Raw genomic sequence first — 11,792 nt, 5'->3', positions numbered from 1 at the left:
TTACCCTGAGAAGCTCACCTCGACCTGTGTACCTCGAGTACTATGGGCCCGTAGTTTATATGGCCCAATAATCTACTTTTGTCGAAGTATTAACATATCATATTATAAGGACATGTTTATTAAAAGGAAATGAAAATAAAATTAAAAAATAAAAAGTACTCTATCTAAAAAAAATCCTAAACTTTTAAAAATCTCAAAATACCTTCAAACTTAAAATAATAATAATAATAAATAAATAAATAAATAAAATAAAAATAAAAGCTTTAAAATAATTTTAAACTTTTTTAAAAATATTTAAAAATACATTTGCGTTTCAAAAATGAACTTTCAAAAATAATATTAGAAAGTTGACAAAGTTTGTCAATAATCTACGAAATTTAATGGGTATTTTTATTAATTTAACTTTTATTTTATATACAATAATCTCGAAAAGAAAAATAGGAAGTGAAGATGTGTTACATGCGTGTTGTAGTGTTCGTTGAGATGGGTGGACTTGGAAGCTCCTTTTAGAATCATGAACGCCATCAACAATGGATCATTACAAAGTGATAAAAATGTGAGGTTTGTTGCTTAGTGCCACAATCACATTCTTGCGGCAACGGGACAGCGATTGTGCGACACTTGTTCTAACATGGTGAACAAGTCAGTCATATGGAAGTCGAGCCTCAGGTCACGTTTGAGAGAAATGTTTTAGAAAATGTGGCGATGAAATGCATTGAAAATAATTTGAAAGAAATCAATGTTATAAGCTAAAAGCGAATGAACAATAGCCATAGCTTTGATAGTATATAACTCGTAGTAATAATTGACAACTAGTCACATCCATTATAATACATTTTTAGGCATTTTAGGCTTGGCGGGTGTAGAAATGAGGTTGGTGAACTGTCGTACACCATAGTTGACACAACTAGAGTAATAAATATATAACTATACATGAAAGCAAGTAAGAGGGGTTTTGAATGAGCATGCAGTCATGGACAACACGTCTTGGACAAGGATAATCAGGACATCTAACACTGAGCCACGAGTAACACACATTGAACAAGCATGACTGTGATATCCTCCCCCACTCAATTGGATGACGTTCATGTCAACCGGCTCTTCACATCTTAGCAATGTAGGATGAGGTTGGCTTTAGGTCTCTGGACGTGCTTCCAGCTGATCTCTGACTTAATAAGTCGTTTCCAATATGCCAGAAATTGTTAAAAACCACTTATAGGTTTGTGAACTTTTTGCATCTTCTCAATCAGAATCTCTCCTACTTTCTTTGTGGTGGAACTCTTCTTCGTGGCGTGAGGTCGTACCACCTCATTGTGCCTTGTGTCTTTCTGGTTGGGATAGTAACGCTTCAAATGACTGACATGGAAAATAGGGCTAGTCCACCTCCATAGGAGCAATTGGATCCTATAAGATGTCTTCCCTGCCTTCTCAATAATTTTGACTGGTCCATAGTATTTTGTGGATCAATCGTTGGTTATTCCTGTGTTGAAACCAGTGTTGATCTGACCTCAACTTGATCATAACTCTCTCTCTATTTTGGAATTGTCATGGTCGACGCTTCCAATCGACCCTTCTCTTCATTTGTCTGAATGGTCTTCTCGAGTAAACATGAGTTACTTCGGAGGTTTGTCTCTATCTCCCCTACCAGTGGAGGTGTTGGCTTGGTGTCTCGACCTAGCATTTGGGTAACCACTAACAAGAGTCTCTGCGGGTTTAATGGACCGGACTTTCAACAAGTCACTTAACTATTTGTGGAACTCGACTATTTCAGGTTGAGACGTATGACACACATCTATGATAAGTGATGTCACCCCTGACACAAAATCAATCTCGTGATCTATTTGCCTAGGTGGAGTTAAATACTTTCTTGTCTTGCATCATAGTGTTTCTGTAGCGACCACGAGGTTTCTATTGGAGTTAGTTCACTCAAGCTCTCCTATAAACTATGACACCAACAACGAGTATAGGTGTTTGTCTGAATGATTGTTGGGTTGGACCCTGTTACTACTAAGCATTTTGCTAGGGGCTTGGAAATAACTTTATGTTCTAACAGGAAATTCATCCGTAACACGATGTTGAAGTCATCCATCTTGACTATTACAAAATTGGTTTATTCATTTCAAGTTCTCATCTTAATCGGAGTTTTTTTAGAACTTCTAAAAGGTAAAACTGCTAAATTGACGACTTTCATCTTTCCTCTATCTCAATCCCAAAGGATGTTCAAGCGTTTTGCTTCGCTCACTGTTATGAAGTTGTGGGTGGCTCCAAAGTCGACAATGGTGTTCTTGGGCACTATGTGGTTAACCCAGGTCTCGACATACATAATAATGTGTTCCACTGTCTCTTCCACTCTCTTATGGAAAGTGAACAAGTGTTTAGCTCCCCGCGCAGGGTGTTTAACCTTCCCAACTAACAATGTTTTTTAGATCATTCCAAATTTTACTTGGAAGGCATAGTGTGTCGCCTTTTGTGGGCACTCGGTTTCTCGGTGGGCTCCCTTGCATAATGACTCGAAATATAAAAATGGATTGACACTCTATAATGACCCTTTTTGTGACTGCACAGCTATCAAATGCTCCTCCACCTTGACTGGCAAGCCTGAAAATACTTGAAAAAGAAAGGAAAAATTGGTGACTATAAAATACTTAGTACGCAACCTACTTGTAAGCTCTTATCAGATCCTTAACCTAATAGATATCTATGAGTTTTACTCTAGGCTCTAGGAAGTTCAGACCTAGTCTCTACTACTATCTGAGCATCTAGATTGCCTCAAAGTTCTGTGCGGTGCTTTAGCTATTCACTGACCCACTTTAGGAATGAGGGGGTGGTTCACCCTTTTCCAACAAGGCGTAGGTTTTCTGGGCGGAAAATCCCATATTCGCGGTGAAATACTTTTCTGTACTTAGACGTAAATAGCTTGCTTTGCTTAAGTGGCGTAAAACTAGTGTGATGAGTCTAGGTTTTACCTCTCAAAACTCTCTCTCTATTGGAGGCAGTATGGTGTGGGCTACCCTGCTCGTCATCCATGCAAGGTTAACCGGTGAACCATTCCCACAGGACCATATAGTTACCTAAGATTGAAAGAGCAACCCCTGTGTTTGCCCGCTACTAAGTTAACCTATTTGGCTCTATGTCCCCCCTCTCAAGGCGGGTTTAAACGCAAGACACCTTATATACTCATAGACAATAAATGAAGTCATCATTTTCTACCTATTTAAATGAGAATAGAAAGTAAAAATTTATATAATTTTATTTGTAGGTTTGTTTGAAAGCCTTCAATAAAGATAAATAGTACTTGGATAATAAGCGCATAATAGAAATTGATCCAAGGTTTAGTAATTTTTTATGACAACAAGAAATTAAGAAATTATGATTTGAAGCATGATTTACTAAATAGAGGTGTTGTTGATTATCGGTCTAGATTATGGAGTGTTCGGGAGCTATGCAGTCATAGAGAGGGTCGTCTTGGGTGGTAAGTCATCTGTGCATTTTGTATTTTTTGTATTTCGTTTTGAAGTTGTATCCAAGTTTCTGTATGTAATAAACTCGAACAACACTGGCTTGTAATTGTATTTCGTTTTGTTTTTAATTGTGGTGTTTTTTTATTTTAAATTACATAAAATTTTACCCAACTTTATTATATTTTATTTGCTTTTATTTTTTTCTTTTTTGTTATTGTCCAAAATTCGAACCTAAAAAATCATTTGTTAGACTTTATTGGTAGTTAGCATACTCACTTACATCTCGTAGAGTTTACTTATAATAATAGTTATCTTGCGACCATATAGATGACATCATTAAGATGCTGTATGGTCATAGATGTTAGACCCTAATATTCTTGGAAGAAGTGGTAAATGATAACGGTAGTGTAAAAGATTAAAAAAAAAAAAAAAAAAAAAAAAAATCTAATGCCTTAGTGTATTTTTTAAAGTTACACCCATCCCGAGATTTGGAAAGAAAAGAAAAATTAATTCATAGTTTATTGGCCCATTTAAAATTCTGGAGCGGATTGGATTAGTAGCGAATAGGATGACATTGCCACTAACTCGACCCAGTACATAACATTTTCTACGTATCAATGCTATGTAAATGTGTGACTGATTTAACTTACGTTATTAATAATGAAACTTTGCCCTTAAAAAAAGACTTGAGCCATGAGGAACGACCTATAGAAATTCTTACAAAGAAAGTGAAAGACATTACGTAACAGAAACGTCTAATTAGTCAAAGTATTGTGAAAAAATCATTAGGAGAGAAGATGGAGGGTTTAATTAGCTATTTAGGCTTGAAAATGGAGAAAAATGTACGTTTGAGAGAAAGTTGAATTAGCTAGTTAAGCCCGAATTTGAGATTCAAGGAGATTTAAACGAGATTTTAGCTAATTGAAATATAGTTCACGTTCAAAGGGTTGGGGAGCTAAATCTTATATGGACTCAATTTAAACGAGATTTTAGCTAATTACTATGTTTCTCTATGTTATGTTTATTGGTCTATCCTGTCGTGTATAGATTACTTGGTCGAACTCATGAGAGGGTTGAGTTAGCTAACCCTTGCACACGATCCTAACTTATTGTGGCCCACCTAATAACTATATCATTTAACAATAAATTGAAAAATTACACATTTTTTAATACAGTACGACGTGGAAACCACTAAAGGTTTGCCCAACGAACTCAAAGTGATAGTGGTGCCACTTTGTCCACTAGTCTACTAATCCCCGCAAAACCACTTAACCAACGCACTAAGTGCTAAGTTGGACCCATGAGTATGCATGACCATGAAGCCATCAGCTATTTAAGACCACTTAAGAACTTAGTAGACGAGTCGATGACTGGGAGTGATCCTTACATATAAGCTCGAAGATTATAAATATACACAGAGAGAAAAAAGTTTATTAATTTTGTAAATATAAAAATAGTTTATTAATTAAAAAAAAAAAAAAAAATTGAGAAAGCAAGTGGTGACAGGCTGTTAGTTACCACGGCAACATATTCAGCCGTGAAAGTAAAAAAGTAAAATATTACGATTACTCCGTTTTGGCGATATTTCGGGAAACGATAAAAAGAAGACGATAAATTGGGGGGAAGAATAAAACAGAGTTTGGGATGGTCGGTGAGAAAAGGCTGTAAAAAAAAAAAAAAAAAAGAAAGAAAAGAAAAAGGGAAATGCAGAGGTTAAAAGGGTAATTTCAGAAAGATAGAAAAAAATAAATAAAAAAAAAAGAAAAAGAAAAGAAAAAGGGGAGTGTCAGTCTGTCAGGTGGAGGCAGGAGATGAGGGAAAATGGTGGGGTCGGGGGAGGGGTAAAATGGGAAGAAAGGAAAAAAGAGATGTGGGGCCCAGGGGAGATTGTGGTCAAAGTGGAATTGACAAGCTTTGACCAGTCCTTGCCACTGACTCTGCTAAAACACTGTCATCTTTCATATTTAGTCCGTGGTACTCTGCCACACCCCCAAAATACCATTCAATTTTTTTTTTTTTTTTTTTAAATTCTTTATATTATTATTAAAAAAATATTTTTTTTAACCTTAAATTAATAAAAATATTATTAAATTTTATAATCTTTTTTTAATTTAAAAATATTATTGTCGATATTACCACATTGAAAATAATTTATGAAGGGTCGATAAACCGTTTTTGGATATTTTTTAAATATATATATATTGAAAAATGTTTGGATATTTAAAATATTTAATAAGTAATTCTATTGTTGGAGTCGAAAAATGCAAATACGTGAAAACATAACTATCATAATTGCAGTAGGACCTAAAACGTGCTTTGAATTCCAATTCTTTACTTTTATATACATAAATTCATATGCATCACTTTCGTGCACACGAAAACTATTAAACGAGTATTACTTTCTTACTCCCTACGTCTCATTGGATACACATCAATTTCACACGTAAGTGATGTCATTTTCATATCCTTCGACCTTTTATACATCACTAGATTCTTTAAGAGCAGAGAATCAAAAAAATATATATATAATTATTTTGTAACTATAATGATTACACATAGGCATGAGGTTCAGATATAAAAATAATATACAGTTAATGAAAATAGCGTTAGAACGAAGAAAAAAACATGTCTTGTCGTTTTAGGAAAAAATTATATAACTTAATATTAAAAAATTAATCATCTATACATTTTTTGAAAAATTTTAGAAAAATAATAATAAACTATTTGAAAAGGAAAATTTTGAAAAATAGCACTAAAAGCTAGATTTTGTAAAAATAGTTGTACATAATAGATTTGGTGTGAGATCGGCCAGAGATAAGAACGAAACATTTATTGCAAGGATATGGTAACCTCTTTCTAGTATACGCGTTTTAAAATTGTAAGATTGACGTCGATACGTAATGTCTAAAGCAGACAATATTTACTAGTAGTGGCTTGAGGCTGTTACATTTGATAACGATGGAGATTGGAAATTTAAGTTGGCAAGGGGTTGAACGGAGCATATTTTTCGACTAAAACTTGAGAAATTCAACTTCAAATTCAGGTTGTTTCTGGAGCTTTCAAGGTCGAGAATTAGGCAAGATTTTGAAGCAAGTTCTAAGCTTTCTTTTTTTATGTATTAAAGTCTCGAGTTTGACCAAAATTAGGAGGTACGATCAATCACTTTCTATACCTTTATAAGATGATTTCCAACAAGTTTCGTAAAGGAATGGAAAACTGAAAGTGGATGGATTATGTTCCCCCAATTCAAGATTTGAAGGCCACGTTTGGAAAAGATAAAATTCAATTCGGTCTATTCATAAAATTTCGTCCAACGAAACTTATCCCATTCCGTTTTTGAGAGTCTAATTAGGAATAGTGTAGACGACCCCGAGACGTTTGAGTTATGGATCTGGAAAATGGCAAGTTTTTTTTTTTGGTCAAATTAGGGCAAACTCCAAATTCTGCTTCTATCTAGACAACCAACATACAAGGTTGTGAAATGCAAGATTTAGAGGTAGCGAGCAACGATTTTCAACTTCTTCTCTCAGTCTCGAGGTTGAAGACGATGACGTCACCGATTCAATTAAACCAACCATGTTACCCAAATCTCCGCACATGATTCGTTTAGTTTTTAACCCTTTTCCAGACCGGTTCTCAACCAATTCTTTTTTGTTCCTCACATGCCCTATACAAGAAAATTGGGAGAGTGGTCATTCGGGGTACTAAAACTAAGGTCCCAAACACAACGAGTAAGTAAGTAACCACTTTAGCTTTTTTTTTCTCAAGACTTACATGCACGAATCTCTTGAAATTTACATGAGGGAAAATGAAAGAGATAGGTCAAAAACCATAGGTTATAGACTTAAATGGGACGTTTTGTTCGAGAATCATAAACTTTTAAATTAACTCACTAAATGACCTTCACGACGTATAACATAAGAGCGTTTTTAGGACTTAAACCAAAGATTAGTATGACGTATGTCAAGGTTAAGAGCAAAGCCAAGTAGGCGAGTTTATATGAATACAAAACCCAAAACCTATGCCTACCATGACGTTCAGACGACTAGTTATCACTCTATTTAAGATCCACCTTATGCCCCAAGTCACCGTAGATCTTCTAACGCATGGTATATCATGATCATATATTTTTTTCACTTCGATGGAATGTCGTACTTAGACTCTTTGTACGGTGTCAGAGCCTATATTATGTTGCAGAGATGTAAAAGAATACCGGGACAATTATGAGTCAAATCTAGATTCTGAATCTTGGTATGAATCCTAATGAGATATTTTAAAATTTTATATTAGATTAATAAAAATGTTATTTAGGGAAGCAATGTTATTTTTATTAACATGAAAAACATGAATAAAAATGTTATTAGATCAACGACGGTATACACGTGCAATATGATTGGGACATAAATTGACCACTGTTCTTTGGGCTCTACTTTCTTTTTCAAATAGGTTTGGATGCATAGTGCTTTTCTACACACAGTTTATGCACATGGGTCTACTAGGAAAACTCGTTAACGTACCCCTATGCAAGCTCACACTACCAAAACCAGCAAAAAAAAAAAAAAAAAAAAAGAATAATATCATGAGTCTATGCATCGATATATTATGTACCGGAGAAATAATCCATCATCATATGAGCATACAACATGTACTAGATTTTGCATTATCAAGATTCAATAATGCACATAACACTCTCATAAATATCATGACATATATATACTTATAGTATTTGAATCATGTTTATTTTATATGGTACATCATACTGTCTTGCCCGGCATAACTATGGTAGTTATGGTCATATCATTATATGAATTATACTAAAGCAAACATGGAAGTATATACATCATACCAGTCATATAATTGTCATAAGAATTTAATAGTACGTGTTATTCGTGCAACAAATAAGTTCATCCAGTCTAGTTTGTAGGCATTCAAACAATAAGTTTAGTTATAATATAAGAGAATAGCTACACTAACCTTTGATATCCTTAATTTTTTAAAACGTTCTTTCACAATTGTACAAAATGAGTAAATCAGGCTTAAAAACAGGTGGAGTCGACACGATGTTGGGCTTCTTAGACTCGCATGACTTACATAGCTGAGAGATTAGGCTGCTACAACTAGGATTGGTGCAAGTCAAGTCAACGCGTCTAAATGTCATTAGTTCAAACTTGATTCAAGGAAGGTTTGTAATAATTTGTGGGTTTCCTCAATTTCGTCTGTGGGCTTTTGAAGATGGTCTCCTAGATTGCGATGCCACCGTCAATCGTACAGAGAAGCCTTGCCTTTACCTGAAAAATAAGAGTAGCACATAACTTGAGTATTGTAAGACATACTCAATAAACAACCCCAATATCGGGGAAATGCAAACACATACAATTCATGAGTGGGATCTATCATAACAATCTATTTTTTTTATGGCAGCTATCCTAAGCGGGCAAGTGGATGTGTACTTAATTTTCTACACACGATTCACACGTGTGAGTATGGACCCACCAGTCGGTTCGCACACCTCCTAAGCCCCTTTATGGTCGGGCGAGCATTCTCGGGTAACTATTGATGTCGGACACCTGTTAGGAATAGTGACCGTCATGGAAGAATTATGGTAAACATAATGATTGTTTCCCTACCTCGTAGCATACGTGTCCGTACTATTGTAAAAGGAGACGGGGTATCCCCCAATGCATGAACACACAATAATGCATGAGGTCCCAACACTTTTCCATTTTCATTATCATATACTACTACTCCGCTACTGTCTTCCTTCATATCATATCTTCCATGCGTGTTTCAGGGTTGTATTTCATGCCAATTTGTCATTTGCATGTCCATCATATCACATATCATTCATGTTGCACATATGTCATATCATAACATTTTTATGCCTTAAGATGTAGCAATTCACATCATGCGCACATCATAACAATCACATAACATAACTCGAGCATGTCTTCAACATATCATATCATAGACATATCAATTCATCAAATACAACATAATATTCACGTATTATCTCATACAGATATCATTTCATAACAGTTTGCATATACGAGCATATGACACGTGCAAAGCCATGGACACATGTCATCATCATACAATTATAACAAAACTGAGGCCACTTACTTGGTTGGCCTTAGCCGACGTATTCTCTCAGTTCGAGTACGTTTGCCTTCCGTTCCTCAAAATCCTCCAAATATTGCTAGTTGTCGTTTCCTATTAGACAGTCCATCCCATTTCGTTAGTAACTCGATTTTCCTAACTCAATTGAACTTAAATCAAGAAATTTAACTTTATACTGACCTTAATTACCTTAAACAATATTAAATTCAACTTTGGGATGGTCAATAATTCTTTGAATGGAATTATGATGTGCATCATAACCATGTATTATGAGTTGAAATTAATGGACCTCATGCATATTATATGTCAGGAGGGAAGGATACTTCCCAATATATTGGCTATTAGGTTTTGTTATTAGGTTTTTAAGCCCATGTCTGTTTATTTGATTTAGTTATTTGATTTAGCATACTCTTGTCATGTTACTAGGGATAGGAGTTGTTAGAGATGTTTTTCCTTGTTTTTAGTGTATTCTATAACTATGTAATAGCCAATTTCATTATCGTGAGATTTCTCCCCATTCATCATCTTTCCAGTTTTTAACATTTGGGATGAGAGCAGGTTAAAACTAGAAGCAGCAGTCTTCTACGTGTGTCATAATAAAAGTATGTCGATGGAGAGTTCATTTGTGCAGCCTGCAATTCCGAAATTTGATGGGTACTATAATCATTAGGCGATGCTCATGGAAAACTTTTTGCATTCAAAGGAGTACTGAGGTTTGGTGGAATATGGGATTCCTGCAGCAACAGAAGAGATCGTTTTCACAGATGCCCAGAAGAAGCACATTGAAGATCAGAAGTTGAAAGTTTTGAAAGCAAAGAATTATCTATTTCAAGCATTAGATCGTTCGATCTTGGAGACAATCCTCAACATTGTCTCAACAAGGATTCAACAAATAACATATGGGATTCTATGAAGCAGAAATATCAAGGTTCGACACGAGTAAAGGGTGCACACTTGCAAGCTCTTTGGAAGGAATTTGAAATGTTTCACATGAAGGCAGAAGAATCTGTGAATGAGTATTTTGCTCGGACCCTTGGCATAACCAACTACATGAAACTAAATGGTGAGAACAAAGGAGATGTTGAAGTAGTTGAAAAGATTATGAGATCTAAGTTTGATTATATTGTGTGTTCCATTAAGGAGTCCAAGGATACAACCATCTTAATCATTGATGAGTTACAAAGCAGTCTACTTGTGCATGAACAATGCATGAGTTCCTCATGTTAAAGAAGAAAACGCTTTGAAGATCACTCATGGTGAGCAATCTGGAGGAAGGGGTCAAGGTCGAAGTTTTAGAGGCAAAAAAAGGAGACGAGGTAGACAAACCTTCAACAGGGCCACAGTGGAGTGCTATAATTTTCACAAGCTAAGACATTTTCAATGGAAATGTCAAAACAAGGAGAAGGATGCAAACTATGCAGACTCAAGAAGAGATGTTGCTGATGGCTTACGTGAATATGAATAAGGCTAATAGAGAAGATATGTAGTTCCTTGACTCGGGATGTAGCAATTATATGTGTGGGAAGAAGGAATATTTTTCAGATTTCGATGGAAGTTTCAAAGATTCAATGAAGCTAGGCAACAACTCAAGCATGGTTGTAACAGGAAAGGGTAATGTACGACTGCAAGTGAATGGAATCATACAGATAATCACAAGAGTATTCTATGTGCCGGAGCTGAAAAACAATTTGTTGAGTATTGGGAAATTGCAAGCAAAGGGGCTTACTATTTTGTTTCAAAATGGAACGTGCAAGGTGTTTCATCCTGAGAGAGGCTTAATAATGGAGACAAAGATGTCTTCGAATCGAATGTTGATATTGCATGCTATATCTCAACCTATAGCATCCACTTGTTTCAATACAATCACAGAAGATATTGATCAACTTTGACACGGTAGATATGAACATTTGGGCTTTAAGTGATTAAAGACTTTTCAGCAAAAGAAGATGGTGGATGGTTTACCACAGCTCAAGTCTCCATTGAGACTGTGTAAAGATTGTCTGGTGCGTAAGCAACAAAGGCACTCGTTTCCAAAAAAGGAGCACATGGCGAGCTTTACAAATTCTCCAATTGGTGCATGCTGATATTTGTGGACCGATCAAACCCATCTCAAACAATAAGAAAAGTGTTAAGGATAGTTGACCGTTCATTATAAGGCAAATATCTAGATATTTGCCTTACATTACGGGTACCATATTTGCCTTCTTATTAAAG

This window comes from Cucurbita pepo, chromosome 1 (assembly GCF_057944985.1).
Source record: "Cucurbita pepo subsp. pepo isolate OVF chromosome 1, ASM5794498v1, whole genome shotgun sequence".
NCBI lineage: Eukaryota > Viridiplantae > Streptophyta > Magnoliopsida > Cucurbitales > Cucurbitaceae > Cucurbita > Cucurbita pepo.
This window is presented reverse-complemented; position numbering follows the sequence as displayed.